The sequence below is a fragment of the Typopeltis vanoorti genome, chromosome 26 (assembly GCF_054136105.1).
Source record: "Typopeltis vanoorti isolate ZY-2024b chromosome 26, IOZ_Tvanoo_1.0, whole genome shotgun sequence".
NCBI lineage: Eukaryota > Metazoa > Arthropoda > Arachnida > Uropygi > Thelyphonidae > Typopeltis > Typopeltis vanoorti.
Genome location: NC_143574.1, coordinates 29,352,994 through 29,373,755, shown reverse-complemented (window position 1 = coordinate 29,373,755; position 20,762 = coordinate 29,352,994). Strand labels below are relative to the sequence as shown.

Sequence of the window (20,762 nt, the reverse complement as noted above, 5' to 3'; positions counted from 1 at the left end):
CATCTCCATTCCGTGTATTAGTTTTAGCTACAGATACCTCCAAAGAGGGAAAGTTAATTTATGGCCACCCCGTTTGCATATAAAGCTTTGCGCAAAATGGTTGCCGCGCTTCTCACAGATCAAAATCGCACTCGCATGAAAATCTCTGAACAGTGTTTGGAACGTTTTAACAAGAATAAAACTGATTTTGTACATCGATTTATTACTATGGATGAGACTTGGATTCACCAAACACACCAGAATCCAAACAGCAGTCGAAACAGTGGACAGAAGCGGGTTGTTCAGCGCTAAAGTAGACAAAGTCGGTTCCATCAGCAGGAAAGGTCATGGCATCGGTGTTTTGGGATGCTAAAGGCATTTTGTTTATTAATTATCTTGGAAAGGGTAAAACAATAACCGGGGAATATTATTCCCATCTTTTAACCAGACTAGACGAAAAATTGTGAGAAAAGGCCCGGTTTGCAGAAGAAAAAAAAATCTTTCATCAGGACAATGCACGTGCCTACAAAGGTGTTTTAGAAATGGGAAAATTCAGGGATCTACACTATGAATTGTTGGAACATCCACCCTATTCTCCAGATTTGGCTCCCTTTGACTTCTATCTCTTCCCGAAACTAAAAAATCATCCTCGCTGCTCAGCGTTTTTCTTCGAATCAAGAGATGATTGTAGCTGTAGAGGGGTATAATTAGAAGAAACACGTATAAACCACAGTGAAAATTATTTAATTGTAAATATTTCATCCTAAGTATCTTAGGACATCATCAGTACAGTAGTTTAAAACAATAATAGGAATAACATACAGTTAGGGCGCATGATTACAATAGAATCTCATGAAAACATGCATAACGTGCTAAAGTAGTACAAAAAAACGTTAATTATTTAACACAGTTTTGTATAATAATTTCCCATACTTTAGGAATAGTAAGAACGTCGTTGCGGTTTAGGTTTGGTCTGTGTAGTAGGGCTTCAGAACTTTCTTTGTATAAACGTTCATGTTTAAATATAGATCTATGTAAAAGTTTAGCCTTTTCCCAATGGATCCTATGGTTTGGATTTTCAATTCCGTGTTAAGAGAGGCCAGATTTATGCGGTTTAAGAAGACGAATGTGGTCTTGATGTTCCGAGATGCGTTTCTGAACAGACCTACCTGTCTGTCCAAAGTAAGACAATTTGCATGAGCATGGAATCTCATAAACATCAAGTAACATCAAGGGTGAGAATTTGTCCTTAGGAGAAGGTAATAAGTTGTAAATTTGGTTGATAGGTTTGTAAGAAGTGGCAAAATTGTATTTCTTCATAATTTTAGAAAGACGTTCTGAGATGCCTTTAACATAAGGTATGGGAATCCTGTGCACTTCTTCCTGTCTGGTTTGATGTATGCAGAAGTGACTGATGATTTTTTGAGTTGTTTTGGGATTATATCCATTGAGAATGGCTGTATTTTTGAAAACTTCTAATTCCTGGTTTAAAGATTCTTCAGAGGAGCAGAATTTGTGTGCTCTGGAAACTAGTGATTTAATAATGCCAGATTTCTGAGATGGATGATGAGCGGAAGAATTGTGAATGTAGCGACCTGAGAATGTAGGCTTGCGAAAGACGGAAGTGGCGATGGAACCGTCTTCTTTACTTTTGATGTGTAAATCCAAAAAAGAGATACCCTGTGGAGTTTCTTTTTCTAACGTAAAGTTGATGCGATGATGAAGAAGGTTAATTTTATCTAGAAACAGTTGTAATTCAGGTTCGGGATGATTCCATACTGCAAATACGTCATCGACATATCTTAGCCAAATTTTTGGTTTGGGTTCAAAAGTGAATATTTTTTCCTCAAGGTGTTCTAGAAACAAGTTTGCTAGGTTTGGTGATAAAGGAGAGTCCATTGCTGTTCCTTCCTCTTGCTTGTAAATTTGACCTTTCCAGGTGAAGTAACCTGATGCAATAATAAACTTGAACAATTCAACTATATCAGACGGAAATTTTTGAGTTAGTAATTCCATTGTTTCTTTATGGGGAATGTTTGTGAAGAGGGAGACAATGTCGAAGCTGATTAACAAGTCAGTTTTTGATAGTTGAATGTCTTTAATTTTTGTGTGAAACTCATTAGAATTTTTGATTGAAGAGACTGAGTGGCCTATGTGAGGGCGGAGAAGGGTAGATAAGAATCTTGATAACTTGTACGTTGGACAGCCGATACAGTCTACGACAGGTCTAAGTGGAACATTAGTTTTGTGTAGCTTAGGTAAGCCATAAATTCTAGGAGGTCTTGCATGGTATGTCTTAAGTTTTTTTGATTGTTTCTTCATCTATGGTGGAAGTTTCATTAAGTAGCTTATTTAATTTTCTGAGTTGACGATTCGTAGGATCAAAATCCAATTTGGAGTAAGTATTACGATCTCGAAGAAGTAAATTAATTTTTCGGTCATATGAATTGGTATCAAGAACCACAGTGGTATTTCCTTTATCAGCACTAGTAATGATGTTACCTGGTGTTTATGAGATTCCATGCTCATGCAAATTATCTTACTTTGGACAGACAGGTAGGTCTGTTCAGAAACGCATCTCGGAACATCAAGACCACATTCGTCTTCTTAAACCGCAGAAATCTGGCCTCTCTCAGCACGGAATTGAAAATCCAAACCATAGGATCCATTGGGAAAAGGCTAAACTTTTACATAGATCTATATTTAAACATGAACGTTTATACAAAGAAAGTTCTGAAGCCCTACTACACCACAGACCAAACCTAAACCGCAACGACGTTCTTACTATTCCTAAAGTATGGGAAATTATCATACAAAACTGTTAAATAATTAACGTTTTTTTTTTTTTTTTTTACTACTTTAGCACGTTATGCACGTTTTCATGAGATTCTATTGTAATCATGCGCCCTAACTGTATGTTATTCCTAATTTTTGTTTAAATACTGTACTGGTGATGTCCTAAGATACTTAGGATGAAATATTTACAATTAAATAATTTTCACTGTGGTTTATACGTGTGTTTCTTCTAATTATGAACGCACCACAGGTTTCGTTATTTAAAAAAGTAGAGGGGTATTTTGCAGATCTTACTGAGACCCACTACAGGCACGGGATAATAGTACTGGAGCATCGCTGGAATAAATTATTAGTCTTAAGGGAGACTAATCTTGTGTTGAAAAATAAAAATAATTTAGAAATTATAAATTCGTTTTTTCATTGTTAGGCCGAGAACTTTTCATACCACCCTCGTATATATACGAGTATCACATCTGGATGGTTCGCCGAATAAGGATTCTTAAATGCGATGCCCTTTCTCCCTATACTTGTTTTGTAAATATTAATATTTCATGAGCAGAACCTGAATATTTACACCATTTTAAGATGAAACAGAAATTAGGAAACTCACCGATCAATAATATTACTTTCATTGTAAAAGAATAAAAATATTATGAAAATCTGATTAAAATCTAAACAATACATAAATAACTATATTTTGTGAAATTTATCTTGCGCTGCATTTACTTTTCATATATCGGTATCAATTATTTCAATTTTCTACCGAATAATATTTTTTCGATGAATTTTCCGTGAACCATTTATAAACAAATTATTTCAGATTTGTCCACCCAGTGAAATTTAAATGAATTTGCATTTCTTTTTCGTTTTGATTTCGACAGTGATATTATGGTTTAGAAAACTGCTTTTTTCATTAATGTTGGCTTTTTCCCCTCTGGTCTAGCTACATTCTGTAAAGTTGCAAGCACTAAACTAATTCACTCAATTTAAGGAGCTACAAAAATCCACCAGTGTCTATACAAGCAAGTACTGTCTAGACAGTAGACTTTAAACAAACATTCATCTGCAACTTGCCGACATCAGCGTCCGTTCGCACACTAAAATCAACTAAAACCAGCTAAAATTAACTAATAAGAGCGTATTAGGTTGGAATAGGTAACAGTGACATTGGCGTGGAGACATTACTAAATAAAATACGAGCAAGTATGATTTATCATATAATTCGTTTTCGTAGTACCTTCAAAAATTATTAATTGTAAATTAGAAATTCTGAAAGATAAAAATTTGTGCGCGTAACTAGGCGTGTTTTGACAGTTCTTGTACGAACACAGAAACCGGCCGTAGCTTACAGGGCACATTACTTGCAGCCATATCCAAGGCTTTGCTATCACGTAATGTGTTCTCATTCAAGACACAAAATGCCAACTTTTATGCCACGGCATATTTGCATATATTACTGACAGCGCCATTTATTTATGTACACTCTGTCCAAAAAGAAACCGAACTTTTCGAAAAGAGAAGAAACTAGTGGCGCCACCTGTTGTATCTTTGTCTTGGCGAAAGTGGCAATCTTTACTAGTGTTGTGGCAACTGTTGTTGACATTTGTTTCATTAGAAGGAGAGTTATAGTGCCAAGAGTGACAGAGTGTTTTGATGAACGGTCGGAAAATGAGTTTCAAACAGAGCTGTGATTGACTTTTGTGTTAACCTTGGTAAAGATTTTCTCGAAATGCATCAAATGCTTCAAAAAGCATACGGTGATGAATGCTTATCCCGTACTCAAGTTTGCGAGTGCTTTAAGCAATTTCAAAGTGGTCGTGAGGACGACGAAAAGCCGGGCCGTCCAAAAACTGGACTGAGCGAAGTTAACATCCAAAAAGTGCGTGATTTCATCAAAGAAAACCAGAAATCGTCCGTGAGATTGACTGAAGATGAATTGGGGATTCCAAAATCAACTGTGCACAACATTTTGACCGAGAGTTTGGGCCTTCGTAAATTGAATTTGCGATTTGTTCCCCGCAAGTTGACCGACGACCAAAAAAATGTATCGAATGAACACTGCAAGGACCTCATTAAAACCGCTCAAACTTCCTTGAAACGATCGTTACTTGTGACGAAACGTGGTGTTTTAAGTACGAGCCCGAAACAAAGCGCAGAGTGGAGACCACCAGAAGAGGGGCATCCGGAAAAAAAAAGGCCACTTGGAGAAGTCAAAAGTAAAGACAATGCTGATTTGTTTCTAAGATTCCAAGGACATTATCCACGAAGAATTCGTTCGGCCTGGCCAAACGGTCAATGGCGAGTTTTATCTCGAAGTTTTGAAGCGATTGATAGCAAGAATTCGTCGCGTACGGCATGAATATCGTGACGACCGACCGTTCGTCAAAACACTGTCACTTTTGGCACTATAACTCGACTTCTAATCAAACAAATGTCATAAACAGTTGACACAACACTAATGAAGGTTGCCGCTTTCGACATTAAAAAGATAAAACAGGTGGCGCCACTGGTTTCTTCTTAGACAGAGGATGTATAATAATCATATGCATCGCCATTTTTTACATAACATACCTGACTTTTATGTCTCCTCCCCGAGTCATCACGATTTTTCTCTTTGTTCCTTAATTCGTGGAAAGCGGCCTATTTTTAATAATAATTTTTTTAAATATTACTGACTTGAGGTTTTTTTTTTTTTTTTTTTTAAATACCTTTTGCTTTCTGGCAATAGCCACTGTTGTTATTGTGATGGTCAGATTAGAAATGCGCCGTGTTCACTTTCATTTGTTAAATCGATGCTCACGACTGCATTTCCTGTTTGCAAGAAGAAAAATTGCGTTCTTGTTAGGATCTGGCCTAGAGCTGTCCAGTTGCATGTTAATACAATCAAAACTAACTACTGGATTAGAAAAGAATGTATTATTACACAACGTTAGGTGGCACACGATTTGCATCATCTGAAAGCCTTGGTCCGTTGAGAGCTTCTGCTCACTATCAGTAAAGGGCAGAGACCTATCTTCAAAAAGTTAGGGATAATAGAGTTTCCTCTGGAATAAAAAGGGTTAGAGAATTTATTTAGTTTATTTTTTTAGTCGTGTGTTTGACGCGCTCTATTATTATTATTATCTAGAGGTATCTACGACAAACGAAGAGGCATCCACCTACCAAATGCCACACTTCCAACAACACAAACACTACAAACAAACAAAACGAGGCGGTGGTATAATAGTATTTTCGAAACATAAACTAGAAGTAACAGAAATAAACTATAAATTAGAATTCGCAGTAAACACATGCATCGAAATTAAAAACATCAAACAAGAAAACTTGATATTAAACGCAATATAAAGACCACCCAACTTAAGCACCACAAAATTCCTAGAAAAACTAAACAGATGGCTTTCAGCCACGGAAGTAGGCGCCTCAGAATACTTGATAATAATAGGAGACATGAATATAAACATTAGGAACATAAATAACAACACAGAACAATACCTAGACCTATTATCGGCATATAACATAACCCCAACCATACAGTCGTATACACGAGAAGAGATAATCGGAAACAACAACCTCATCCTGCATTGATCATATAAATATAAGGGCCCCTCCAAACAGCCACACGGCAGCCGTCATAACATGCAAACTGGCAGACCATTATTTCACAGCATTACAGTTACACACTGAACCAGAACCCATAAAACTCACTCAGACTACAAAACAGTATTATAGCATTCTAAACGAAACAATAGTAAACGATGAAATCAGAAAAACAGACTGGATGCAGATAGCATCTTTAGAATCTGCTGAAGCTGTATATAATAATCTTAAACTTGCATTTAACAAAATATACAACAAAGCATTAACAAAAATAAAAATACGCACCCAAACGAAACAAAATCCATGGATAACAGACAACATACTAACAGACATACAAAGAAAAGATGCCCTATGGAAACAACTTAAGTCGCCGAACAATATCGCTTTACAAGCTGAATACAAAAGAAAACGGAATCTCCTAACAAGACAGATTAGAACCGCAAAAAGAAACATTACAGCAACAAATTAACAACAGCTCAGAATAACATAAAGGAAACCTGGCACCTGATTAATGAAATGCTGGACAAGGACAATATACACAGAACCACTGCCTCAGAAACAATAAAACACAGCTTTGCCTGCGACTCCAAATTCCTCAAACAGTTGGCAAACAACTTTAATCAGCACTTCGTGAACTCTGTCCAAAAACTACAAGAAACATCCTTTCCTTACACAAACGAACATTCTCCACTAGGTCCACGAGCAACCCAGTCGATGTGGTAACAAAAGAAGAACTATCACTGGCAATTCAACAAATTAACTCTAACAAAGGACCGGGGATAGACGGAATCAGACCAAAAAACATCAAGACACACTCAACCAACTTACTTCCAGTTATACAAAAACTGTTAAATAAAATCTTCGAAACGGGGCACATACCTGAAACACTGAAGACTGCATTAATCACACCGATACACAAACATGGAAAAAGAAACATAAGTAATTACAGACCCATCGCCACGTTGTCTGTAATCAACCAAATCATGGAGCGCATCGTGCAGAATAAACTCTCCACATAAGCTTCAAGAAATCAGAAATGCCTCCCAAAGAAAGAATATAATGCATTATACAGAAAAAAAACTATTATTATTATTTAAAAATATTATTAACTTACAAGTGTCGGTTATTCACAATTGTAATGTATTATAATTATTACTGTATCTATGTGTATAATTTATTTGAGACATAATAAAATGTTTAAACGTGAAAAAAAAAATATTACTCATCTCATCCAAGATAAAAAAAATAAATAAAATAAATACATCATATGTAATCAAATGCATGTAATGATATGTATCATATGTTATAAATTATTATAATTATTATTGCGAAAAAAAATTATCAGAATACATGTATCAAATGTATGTAATGTTGTAACATATGAAACGCATTCCAATCACTCGCCACTATCCATGCAAAAAAACCTGCTCCGCACTCCCTTGCTCACACTCTCCTTATACAGCTTCCAGGGATGACCTCTTGTTTTCTTGCTATCTTTATCCAATCTGTGCAAAACCTCCCCGACATTAATCTGGTAATAACCACTCAACAGCTTATATGTCTGGATCATATCCCCCCATCCTTCTTCTATCCACCAATTTCTGCCAATTGCATTTTATCAATCTGTCTTCATACTCAACATTCCAGAGACCAGAACCCACCTTAGTCAATCGCCTCTGAACTTTTTCCAACGCAATTTCACTGTGCACATATGGATTACATGTGCACAGTAATCCATATGTGGCCTGATCAAAGCCTTATGCAAAGGAACGATAACATCCTTACTTCTATAAGTCAATGTCCTCTGCATCATCCCCATTATCAGCTGTGTTGTCTTCACTATTTTAGTAACGTGTCCCCGAAATTTTAGGTCCTTGTCTACAATCACTCCCAGATCTCTCATCTCCTCTACCTCTTCCAAGATATTTCCACCGATTGTGTACTTTACATCCCATCTCTGCTTCTCAAATTTCAAAACCTTACACTTTGAAACATTGAATTGATATCCCCACTTATTTACCCATTCAGACAGTGTATTCAAGTCCTCTCGCAAAGCTACAGCATCCACACTACTCCTGATAGCTCTCCCCAACTTTGTATCATCTGCAAACAACTGCACAGCACCATTCAGACCTCTCCAAATATCATTTACATACAAATTAAACAGCAATGGACCCAAAAACATACCCTTGGGGTACACCACTAGTAACTTTCCTCTTCTGGGATATCGCTCCTCCATAGACAACTCGCTGATACTTATCAGAAAGCCAATCTCCAATCCAATGAACCAATCTACTGTTCAGCCCCATCTGTTCCAATTTAATTACCATCTTGCGTGGCAATTTATCAAACGCCTTTGCAAAATATAAATATACCACTGCATATGCAATACTCTTATCCAACGCATTTGCCACTTTATTATAAAAAGCAAGAAGATTGCTAAAGCACGATCTTCCTTTAGTAAATACATGCTGACCACCAAAGCGTATTTTTCTGTTGTCAACCCAATTCTGAATTTTATTCCTAACTTCTCTAATACCTTGACTACAACTCCAGACACACAGACTGGTCTATAATTCAAAGCTTTACTCTTATTACCTGCCTTATGAATTGGAACAATTTTACCTTCTTTCCACTCCCTTGGAACTTGACCCAGTGAGGGACTCATGTTGAAAAGATATACAAAAGCTGTTGTTAACTCTGTCACATTCCCTCAAGACACGTGCTGAAATCGCATCAAGTCCCACAGCCTTATTTACATCGTCTATTCAATTCCTCATACCTCCTGCCCACTTACTAACAGTTCCTCCTCCTCCTCCTTTCCCACTGCTTTTAAGTTCTGCAAGATGTCACATTCACAAGAATGAAATACCTTTAGAAATTGCTCACTAAATATCTCAACTATATCCTTCGCAGCGGTTATCATTCCTCCGTTTTCACCAATCAATCCCATCCTACCATAATCTTTCTTTTACTGTCGACATATCGAAAAAACTCCTTAGGATTTTTTTCTGGCCGCTTTAGCTAACTGCTGCTCATATTGCATTTTTGCTACCCTTATCAAGCTAGTCACTCTCCTCGCCTGCTCTTTGTACTTCTCATGCAACTGGTTGTTATAAATACTCATTTTGTGTCTCTTCCATAATACCTTCTTCTAGATTGCATACCTTATCTCTTGATTCATCCATTTTATACCCACTCTATTTACCCTCTTAACCATTGGAATACATTCTTATACTGTATTGCCTCCATCAAATAGTTCTTGAGTATGGCCCAAGCAGCATTGATATCCTTTCCATCCAGTTCCTCTTTCCAATTTATTATCGCAAGCTGTTTCCTGAGCTTTTCGTAATTACCAGTCTTATAATTCCACATATATCTCTTTCTAACAGACGTCCTCGAATGACTGGTCACCCTGCAAGTGATCACCTCGTGGTCGCTCTCACCAATGGTGGAAGATTTGACACCTTATAACATCTGATGAGATGATCAAATCCAATACGCTTCTTCCTCGTGTACCCTCCGTTACGTGCTGCCTAATGTAATTATATTTCAAAAACTGCAAAAATTCATTTCCTTTATTCCCAGATGTAGTCTCTTGCTTCCAGTCTATATTACCATAATTAAAGTCGCTCATAATGATCACTCGTTTCTTGCTGGCTAAGTAATTTGCCTATACATTTCCTTCTCATTACCCTCCACATTACCAGGTCTATAGAACACCCAACTAAATATTTCATCCTGTTTACTTCTACCTCACACCATACGGCCTCAAAACCGTGGCCACTATGTTCACCTTGCAAATCCACCTAAGATGGGCACAACTCATCTGCTACCATTAACAGTACTCCTCCTCCCTTTCTTCCCTGTCTATCTTCGCGAAAAATATCATATCCGTTCATCTCTATTCCTGTCAGGATGTCATCGTCATCTAACCACGTCTCACTTTACCAATTTTGGGGCGAATAAACTCAAGCAAAGCAACAATTTCGTTCTCCTTATTTCGAATACTTCTAGCATTAGTGAATAAACATAAGAAATCATTACTGCCTCTATCAGTCCTATGAATGTCACTCCGATGTGATTCTTCAATACCTTCCCCAATTACTTCCTCTATATTACCACCAATTCTACAACTTTCCTCACACCTAAACTCTCCCCACCCATCCCGAGCCATCTCAATTTGTGTTTGCCCGCTCACACATTCACCTCTGAATTCAGCATGCTTCCCTGTTCGTGTTGTACCTCCACTCTCTCATTTACTTCATTCATAATATTCACCTCCCCATTTGCAAGTGAGCAAATACCTCTCCCTACCCTGCTTTTTTGCTCTTTCATATCACCTCGCACCCCCCCAGATCTATTCATTAGTCACCTCTCCTTCCGGCAACAATCTCTCCAGCCGACTCACACTAAAAGCATTTAAATGCAGCCCATCTTCTTTATACAATTCCATCCGTCCCTCAAATTCCTCCCACACATTCACAAAATGCACTCCATTCTCCTCACGCTAACATATCATTCATAATCTTTGCTTGCATCCCCAGTTCATCACTATCATACCTTGGCAACACACTGACCACCCTTCCTACCACACTGTTAATATGCAACATTGTAATTACCTTGTAAAATATTTCATCAACAAACCTAAAACGTGCAAAAACCAAATATTATATACAGATTATTCAGTTTGCTCAAATACCCACAGTCTGAAAACTCAGAGATTTTTTTTTTAGGGAAGCGAAATATGTGTTGATATGAAATACTTCTTTTAACGACTTGTGGAGAAATATTTTGACGTCCTCGGCGTTTTGGAAATAAGTAAACGACATACGTTCTTATACATGCTTTAGAGATATTTTTAAAATTTCAACTCACTAACAACATAACATGCAAGAAACCATCTTTTTTGTAGCAACACTATATCTGAAAGTTTATATTTAGCTTTATATCATAAAAGAATATGTATATTCAGCTATTTTTCATGTTTGCTTTCTTTCTTAAAACATCCCCCCACTCCTCCAGAACACTATACTATAGATGCGCTTGTATTCGAATATTTTTTTCAAATTATAACAAAATATTTACATAGTAGAGTAACGAAATGACTGCGACAATCACAAAAAATGGGGGGGGGGGGGACGTTCTCGCGTATATAAACAATGTTTCGGTCAAGTTGGACAAAGGGAATGGATACACTATGACAGGGGTGTTCAACCCGTTATAACACCATCCTTTATTATTACAATAAAGTTAATCTGCAGTCGTTTTAAGCATACACACTCAGACGGTGGTGTAGCTTGAGCTTTTGCCGACCCTCTCAATATACACTAAAAATACTACAAAAAGTCAAAACGACGTATGGGAAATAAATTAAAACATTATGTTTATTTTTGAAGTAAAACTTTGATTTCAACATTCTAAAAAGTTATTTTTCTTGCTTTTCTGTTAGCAAATTCGTCGATGACATTAGCGAAGTCTATTTCATAGTAAAGTAGGTAATACTTAATCAATTTTATTTAGAAAACCTCCTCTCACAACTAGCAACACTTACAGCAATTGAGCTACGTAGACAAATTTTCTTTTATCCATCCATATAGATATTTGAGATAATGCAAGAATTTTTGAAAGAATTGCCAAACACCCAATCTGAATACAATAATCCCAGAATACTTCGCTTACGGGTGGACAGAAGGGATAGTTCAGAAATGAGTCTAATAACTGAACTTCCAACATAAAGGAGTACTCAACGAAGTAAACAAGTTTGCATCCAAGTGCAATGTGTAAATAACAATCAAGAAGGGGAAACAACCAAGAATCAGGGATTGGTTTTTATAATCTCTTTCATAAGGAAAATATATTTGGCGATTAGTAAAACGAATCGCCAAATCCAGGTCTACTAAATACCAAATCCAGGTCAACAACAATTAAACGTATAGCAAGCAGATACCTTGTTTCAGAATGACACACACACAGTGGCGCACCCAGGGAGGGTGCCAAGGGGTCTTGCCCCCCCCCCCCAAAAAAAGAAAAAAAAACACTAGAAAATTTTCCAAAAATCTTTTCCTAATGATTTTTTTTAATTTTTTTTATTTATGTTGTGTCGTGTCTTATATTTCTATACTACTTACGAATTAGCCGTCACATAAGGTGGGAATACCCTATAGCTCTCGGCAATCACGGCCACTGTTGCATTGCTCCGTCGAATCGAGCGCTATTTCGTTTGCCCGAGCCGGGCCAAAGGAGATCATGGGTACCATGTATTGGCGATCAATGCAGATGCTCAGTCATAGCTCGTATGGTACTGTATAGAGGCTTTTAAGGTCTGTATCAATCTCAACAAATCGTGCAATTAGACTGATGGAATAAAAACGGCACTAAATAATAAATCACATGTCCCCGCTCGCAGAAACTATGCTGTATAGACTTAAGCAAAACCATATGTTGTACTGAAACAGTATCTAACTAAAAATTATTGTCCAATTTTTCAATTATGAAATATTATTATTATAAAAACCTCCATGGAGTCAAAGACTCATCGTGGGAGGTCCAATGTTATACACACAGTTTATCATACTGTGCCTTAAATATATTCACTGTCTATGCACACACCACACTCTCGGGCAAAGCATTCCAATCACTCACCACTCTCCATGCAAAAAACCTGCTCCTCACTCCCTTGCTCACACCCTCCTTGTACAGCTTCCAGGAATGACCTCTTGTTCTCCTGCTATCCTCACCCATTCTGTGCAAAACCTCCCCGACGTTAATCTGGTAATAAGCACTTAACAGCTTATGTCTCAATCATATCCCCCCCCTCCTTCTCTCCACCAATTTCTGCCAATTGCATTTTGTCAATCTGACTTCATACTCTACATTCCAGACCAGAACCCACCTTAGTCAATCGTCTCTGAACTTTTTCCAACGCAATTTCATCTTTTTGAAAACCAGGTGACCAGATCTGTGCACAGTAATCCATATGTGGCCTGATCAAAGCCTTATACAAAGGAACCATAACATCCTTACTTTTACAAGTCAATGTCCTCCGCATCATCCCCATTATCCGTTGTGTTGTCTTCACTATTTTAGTAACATGTCCCCGAAATTTTAGGTCCTTGTCAACAATCACTCCAAAATCTTTCATCTCCTCTACCTCTTCCAAGATATTTGCACCGATTGTGTACTTTACATCCTATCTCTGCTTCCCAAATTTCAAAACCTTACACTTTGAAACATTGAATTGACATCCCCACTTATTTACCCATTCAGACAGTGTATTCAAGTCATCTTGCAAAGCTACAGCATCCGCTCTACTCCTGATAGCTCTTCCCAACTTTGCATCATCTGCAAACAACTGCACATCACCATTCAGACCTCTCCAGATATCATTTCCATACAAATTAAACAGCAATGGACCCAAAACAGACCCTTGGAGTACACCACTAGTAACTTTCCTCTTCTGGGATATCGCTCCTCCACAGACAACTCGCTGATACTTATCAGACAGCCAATCTCCAATCCAGCGAACCAATCTACTGTTCAGCCCCATCCGTTCCAATTTAATTACCAGCTTGTCATGTGGCAATTTATCAAACGCCTTTGCAAAATCTAAATATACCACTGTACATGCAACACCCTTATTCAACGCATTTGTCACTTTATTATAAAAAGCAAGAAGATTGCTAAAGCACGATCTTCCTTTAGTAAATCCATGCTAGTCGGCAAAGAGTATTTTTCTGTTCTCAACCCAATTCTGAATCTTAGTCCTAACTAACTTCTCTAATACCTTAACCACAACTTCGGACACACAGACTGGCCTATAATTCAAAGCCTTACTCTTATCACCTCCCTTATGAATTGAAATAATTTTACCCTCTTTCCACTCTTTCGGAACTTGACCCAGTGAGGGACTCATATTGAAAAGATATACAAACGCTGTTGTTAACTCTCTGGCACATTCCCTCAAGACACGTGGTGAAATAGCATCAAGTCCCACAGCCTTATTTACATCAAGTCTATTCAATTCCTCATATACCTCCTGTTCACTTACTAACAGTTCCTCCTCCTGCTTTTAAGTTCTGCATGATGCCACATTCACAAGAATGAAATACCTTTAGAAATTGCTCACTAAATATCTCAACTATATCCTCCGCAGCGGTTATCATTCCTCCGTTTTCACTAATCAATCCCATCCTACCAAAATCATTCTTTCTTCTACTGGCGACATATCGAAAAAACTCCTTAGGAGTTTTTTCGATATGTCGATATTACAAATAAGTGTTTGTTTTATTGCATTTGAAATTCTCGATGTCATAATGACAGATCACAAAGGCTAACTTAAAATAAAAGACTACCAAGAATTGAAACATGCCATATAATGAATGTGTGAGTTCGCCTGCCACCTCAAACGCAAACAAAACCCCATAAAATTCAAGCAAGGGTTGAAACGTTTGTGTGAGTTGAGCCAGTCAGTAATGGGAAGTTGCATCGGAACGATAGATGACACTCTGTTGTGAATGTGTTAAAACTAATAGTGAATGTTGTTAGGACAGTTTCAGATGTTATGGAATTCGATTGAAGAGAATTAGCATTTCAACTCAACACTTACCGGTTGCTTTTGTCTTTGGGTCGCGCGATCTTTTGTTAATACCGCACCAATCATATGCACGTCTTTATAGCTGATGTCTTGTGTAAAACGAAATTCAGCTTGTACGTATTGTAACAATAAAAAAAAAACTTGTGATGACGATTAAAATATGCGCTTTATTTTAGTGAGTCTAAAACATTTATGCATTATGTGCAATGAAATTTATGTACAATTTTAATTTTTATAATTTTATACGACGTATTTGTCTCATAGTTTATGTTTTCTTAACTTACATGAATTACCAGAATTAAATAAAAAGATTGTTTTTGTTGGATATGTCAATGTTGTTTATATAATTTAAGAAAAAAAAAAAAAGATTTTGGAAGCTAACCCTACTTTTTTTTTATGTGATTTAAGTCTCGTATAACGTGATTTATATAACGCGGCATTTCTACGGAACCTAACATCAGCGTTATACGAGGGTTACCTGTATTTACCCCCCCCCCCCCAAGATTAAATCTTGAGTGCGCTACTGCGCACACACCACACTGTCCAAAAAGAACCCGAACTTTTTGAAAATAGAAGAAACTAGTGGGGCGACCTTTTGTATATTTTTGTTGTCGAAAGCGGCAACCTTCCTTAGTGTTGTGTCAACTGTTTATGACATTTGTTTCATTAGAAGCCGAGTTATAGTGACAAGAGTGACAGTGTGTTTTGACGAACGGTCGGAAAATGAGCTTCAAACAGAGCTGTGATTGACTTTTGTGTTAAACTTGGTAAAAGTTTTATCGAAATGCTTCAAAAAGCATGCGGTGATGAATGCTTATCCCGTACTCAAGTTTACGAGTGGTTGAAGCGATTTCAAAGTGGTCGTGAGACGCTTGAGGACGACGAAAAGCCGGGCCGTCCATAAACTGGACTGAGCGAAGTTAACATCAGAAAAGTGTGCGATTTCATCAAAGAAAACCTGAAATCGTCCCTGAGATTGATTGAAGATGAATTGGGGATTCCAAAATCAACTGTGCACAACATTTTGACCGAGAGTTTGGGCCTTCGTAAATTGAATTCGTAATTTGTTCCCTAAAAGTTCACCGACGACCCAAAAATGTATCGAATTGAACACTGCAAGGACCTCATTAAAACCACTGGTAATGACTAACTTCCTCGAAACGATCATTACTGGTGATGAAACGTGGTGTTTTGAGTATGAGCCCGAAACAAAGCGCCAGCGTGCTGAGTGGAGACCACCAGAAGAGGGGCATCCGAGAAAAAGTCGCTTGGAGAAGTCAAAAGTAAAGACAATGCTGATTTGTTTCTACGATTCCAAGGGCATTATCCACAAAGAATTCGTTCCGCCTGGCCAAACGGTCTATGGTGAGTTTTATCTCGAAGTTTTGAAGCGATTGAAAGCGAGCATTCGCCGCGTACGGCATGAATATCGTAACGACCGACCGTTCGTCAAAACACACTGTCACTCTTGACACTATAACTCGGCTTCTAATGAAACAAATGTCATAAACAGTTGATACAACACTAATGAAGGTTGCCGCTTTCGACAATAAAAATATATAACAGGTGGCGCCACTAGTTTTTTCTATTTTCGAAAAGTTCGGTTTCTTTTTGGACAGAGGGTGTGTGTGTGTGTGTGTGTGTATATATATATATATATATATATATATATATTTTTTTTTTTTTTTTTTTTTAAATTATTTATGTATATATATTTAATACATAGCATCATACATCTCCTCCAGGAGATGTGCTTTCCATTAAGGATAAATATTAAGAATAGTGATCAGAGCTTATTCTACCTTTACCACGAGTTGCTTTGGAGTTGCACTACGTGCAGATTCAGCTAGACTTAACACTTGCAGGGACAAATTTGAGCGACTTTTCTGTTTGCTTACTTGGGAAATGGAGTAAAAAAAAAAAAGGTTTATATTTAAAATAACTTGGTATCTTTAACACACATATATATAATTTCGAAAAACTTGGACCTAGCACAAGAGAATGCATGGGAATTTTGTGCGGTGTCAAGACCCTGACACTATGGCGGAATAAGGAAAAAAAACAACAACTTTTAATTATATATAGGCTATATCCACTTAAAAATTGCTTACAGCACAAAAGTTCTTTGAACTTTAAGAATTCAATCTTCTGGTGACGCCATCGATCTACTACTATACAGGAAACCAGAACATTTAGTCAAGTTCTCTTTTTGAAAAGACCTGGTTTGAATTCCGTCATCTGGGACGCAAAGAACCATTATAAGAGCTTTTCAACTGAAGGTGAATTGTCTCATATTAAAAAAAAAAAAAAATGAATGCAGACTTTGCGGGTACGACATTAATTACATTTCTAAATCAACTTATTTGGTTATGAGTGGACATTAAGTCCAACCAGTTAAGGGGAACATTAAGGCAAGCCGCTCTTATTTATAGTGCTTAGTCGATAGATGATATTTGGGGCTATAAAGACACGTTCGAATCGCATCTGCACCGCCAGGAACCTTTCTTGAGACCGTACAGACAGGACTGACCGTCACTGTCCAATAGCATTAAGTTTATGAAAAGCAATTACTTGGAGTGAATGATCTGCCTGGTATGTTAATGGAGGACAGCATTTCTGCATCTTAATAATAAATGAAACAGTAATCTTGCTGACATTTCTTCATCATCCGAGACTGTATTCTGGAGAAGAAGGTACTTGCGTCATTCTAATTGATGATTACACTGTACAGCGGAAGTACGGTGTAATCATCAATTTTAAATTGAAAATTAAAATTAAAAATTTACATTTTTAGCATTAAAAATGTAACATTAAGCATGGCATATATTCAAAGGCGTAGTTAGAGGGGAGGCGGAGAGGGAGGTCAGCCCCTAGGGACACTTTGAACCTTTTTGAACTTTTGTAGTTAATTCTAAAATACAGTCTCGAGAACTCATTTCCAAATATTGTAATACTACTGCGAATTTTCCTCACAATTGCTGTAAGTGTTGCTAGTTGTGAGAGGAGTTTTTCTAAATTAAAATTTATTAAAAATTACCTACATTACTAAGTAGGTAATTCTTTGTCGATGACATTGGCTACATAGCAATGTAGCCAATGTCATCGACGATTTTGCTAACAGAAAAGCAAGAAAAATAACATTTTAGAATGTTGGAATTAAAGTTTTAATTTAAAAATAAACACAGTCTTTTAATTTAGTTCCCTATGCGTCGTTTTGACTTTTTGTAGTATTTTTGATGGGTATTGAGAGGGCGGCAAAAGCTCTAGCTACACGACTGTATATATTCATAAATCTGATTATAATTCTGAGTCTTAACGAACCAACCATAGAGACTTCACATATACAGCAAGACAATTTTTATAAACTAGCATAAAAAAATACAATTAAATAATAAATTTAGTTTAATCCTTTATCCAAGTATAAGCAAACAAAGTTTGCGCCTAAATTTATTATAGTCTAACCAAGTGAAAAATAAACTTCCAACATACAATTAAACTTTAAACAAAAATTAACAAATGTAATATTTCACGTATGGTATCGTCCATAAACATTTTTTTCCCCTACAATGGAGTACTTTTTAACTACGACACTTAACAAACTGTCGGTTGGCTTTCCTACCATGGTAATTTCTTCACTCTATATAAACAATAATTTCACTAAACTGAAATCCGTTGTCTTTAGGCAGTTGACAACGAATATATAACTCTGTATATCACTTTGTGGAGAGTTGAAGTTATATCACTAGCATATAGAAAAATAATAGCAAAATGAAGGATAAATTAACCTTAAAACGTAGTTCACTATACGACTAAATCTTTTATTAAAATTATACTCGCTAATTAAATTATATTATACAATTACGTAAATTATATAGTTTAATGAAATAAGCTTTATAAAAGATACTTACCAGTTTGCTACGAAAACAAAAATACAACAGAAAAACATTGACACTAAGATACCCCCTTTCTCATTTAATCGTATAATGGTTTGTCTTTCCCACCTTCTCTTACAGATACCAGATGAAATAAGAGAACCTAAACGCTACCGTTTTGTTAGCAGCTCTTCTGATAGGCGAACAATTTGATTGACGTAAAATTGTGCAGTAGCGCCTCTGGTGGGAAAATAGTACATTAATGCGCGCTTGCAACATTTCATTTGTGCATTTGATGCACAAATGAAATGTTGTTTGAATAAACTCACGTAAAATATTATTTATTAGTATAATTTTCGCCTAAGTATCAAGTACATCTTTTGTACAAAGCTAATCGAACAATAACTGACAATTCTAAAAAGCACCACCTAAGTAGCTAATGTAAGAGGGAGATAGTACTTTTTAAATAAGCTAATCTTTCCCAACTTTATTTGATTTTAAGTAAGTTAGGACTTTTTAGTTATGTTACATTATTTACTTAGGTGGCGCCTTTGGGAATTGTCAGTTATTGGTCGATTAGCTTTGTACAGAAGATGCCTTTGATACTTAGGCGAAAATTATACTAATAAATAATATTTTTACGCGAGTTTATTCCCGTATTAAAGTTTAATTACTTTTTTTTTTCATTTTGCTGGAATCGTGAGTTGGTAATTATATCACAGCGTACTTAATAAATGAGAAGAAAAGATAAACTAAAAAAAACAAAAATGGATTTTTGGAAGCAAAAGAAAGGGAAGGCAAGAAACTTAACGCGAGGCGTGTCTATGCATACTGCTCAAAACAATTTTAGGATATTTTAGTTTCTGTCGGATAATTATAAATTTCTGCAAATAATTATAACTATTAGGTATTTTATGCATGAATAAATATTTCTTACTTATGGATAGGGTGTAATTGAGGAGATATTGTTTAAATAATCGCTATTTATTACAAATTTAACAAATTATACATTTTATATGAAATATATTAAGAAGAACAACAACAAGAATAGCCAAAAAACGCTTTTTTTAAATTTTTAACAGGGCGTATGGTCTCCATTAACATCCAAATAGCGGTACTTCTTGATTGTATGGACCGGATAAGATGATCAAACACTTCTTGTGGGATATTTCTTGTGTGAAAACGGAGGAATGATAACCGCTGCGGAGATATATAATTGAGATATTTAGTGAGCAATTTCTAAAGGTATTTCATTCTTGTAAATTTGGCATCATGCAGAACTTGAAAGCAGTGGGAAAGGAGGAGGAGGAACTGTTAGTAAGTGAACAGGAGGTATGTGAGGAATTAAATAGACTTGATGTAAATAAGGCTGTAGGACTTGATGCTATTTCACCACGTGTCTTGAAGGAATTAACAACAGCTTTTATATATCTTTTCAACATGAGTCTCTCACTGGGTCAAGTTCCAAAAGAGTGGAAAGAGGGTAAAATTGTTCCAATTTATAAGGGATGTGATAAGCGTAAGGCTTTGAATTATAGACCAGTCTGTGTGTCTGGAGTTGTGGTCAAGGTATTAGAGAAGATAGTTAGGAATAAAATTCAGAATTGGGTTGACAACAGAAAAATACTCTTTGGCGGCCAGCATTGATTTACTAAAGGATGATCATGCTTTAGCAACTTGCTTACTTTTTATAATAAAGTGACAAATGCGTTGGATAAGGGTGTTGCATGTACAGTGGTATATTTAGATTTTGCAAAGGCGTTTGATAAATTGCCACATGACAAGCTGGTAATTAAATTGGAACGGATGGGGCTGAACAGTAGATTGGTTCGCTGGATTGGAGATTGGCTGTCTGATAGGTATCAGCGAGTTGTCTATGGAGGAGCGATATCCCAGAAGAGGAAAGTTCCTAGTGGTGTACC

At 36.6% G+C, this 20,762-nt stretch overlaps 1 protein-coding gene across 1 annotated transcript in view; it reads right to left on the bottom strand.

Moving 5' to 3' along the window:
* LOC150092450 (synaptic vesicular amine transporter-like) overlaps positions 1-18,977 on the bottom strand; it is a 71,184-nt gene extending 52,207 nt beyond the window's left edge. The window contains exon 1 of the mRNA XM_090415023.1: positions 18,877-18,977. The gene's annotated coding sequence lies outside the window, so the exon portion shown is untranslated. The remainder of the gene's footprint in view (positions 1-18,876) is intronic.
* Between the last annotated feature and the right edge of the window lie 1,785 nt (positions 18,978-20,762).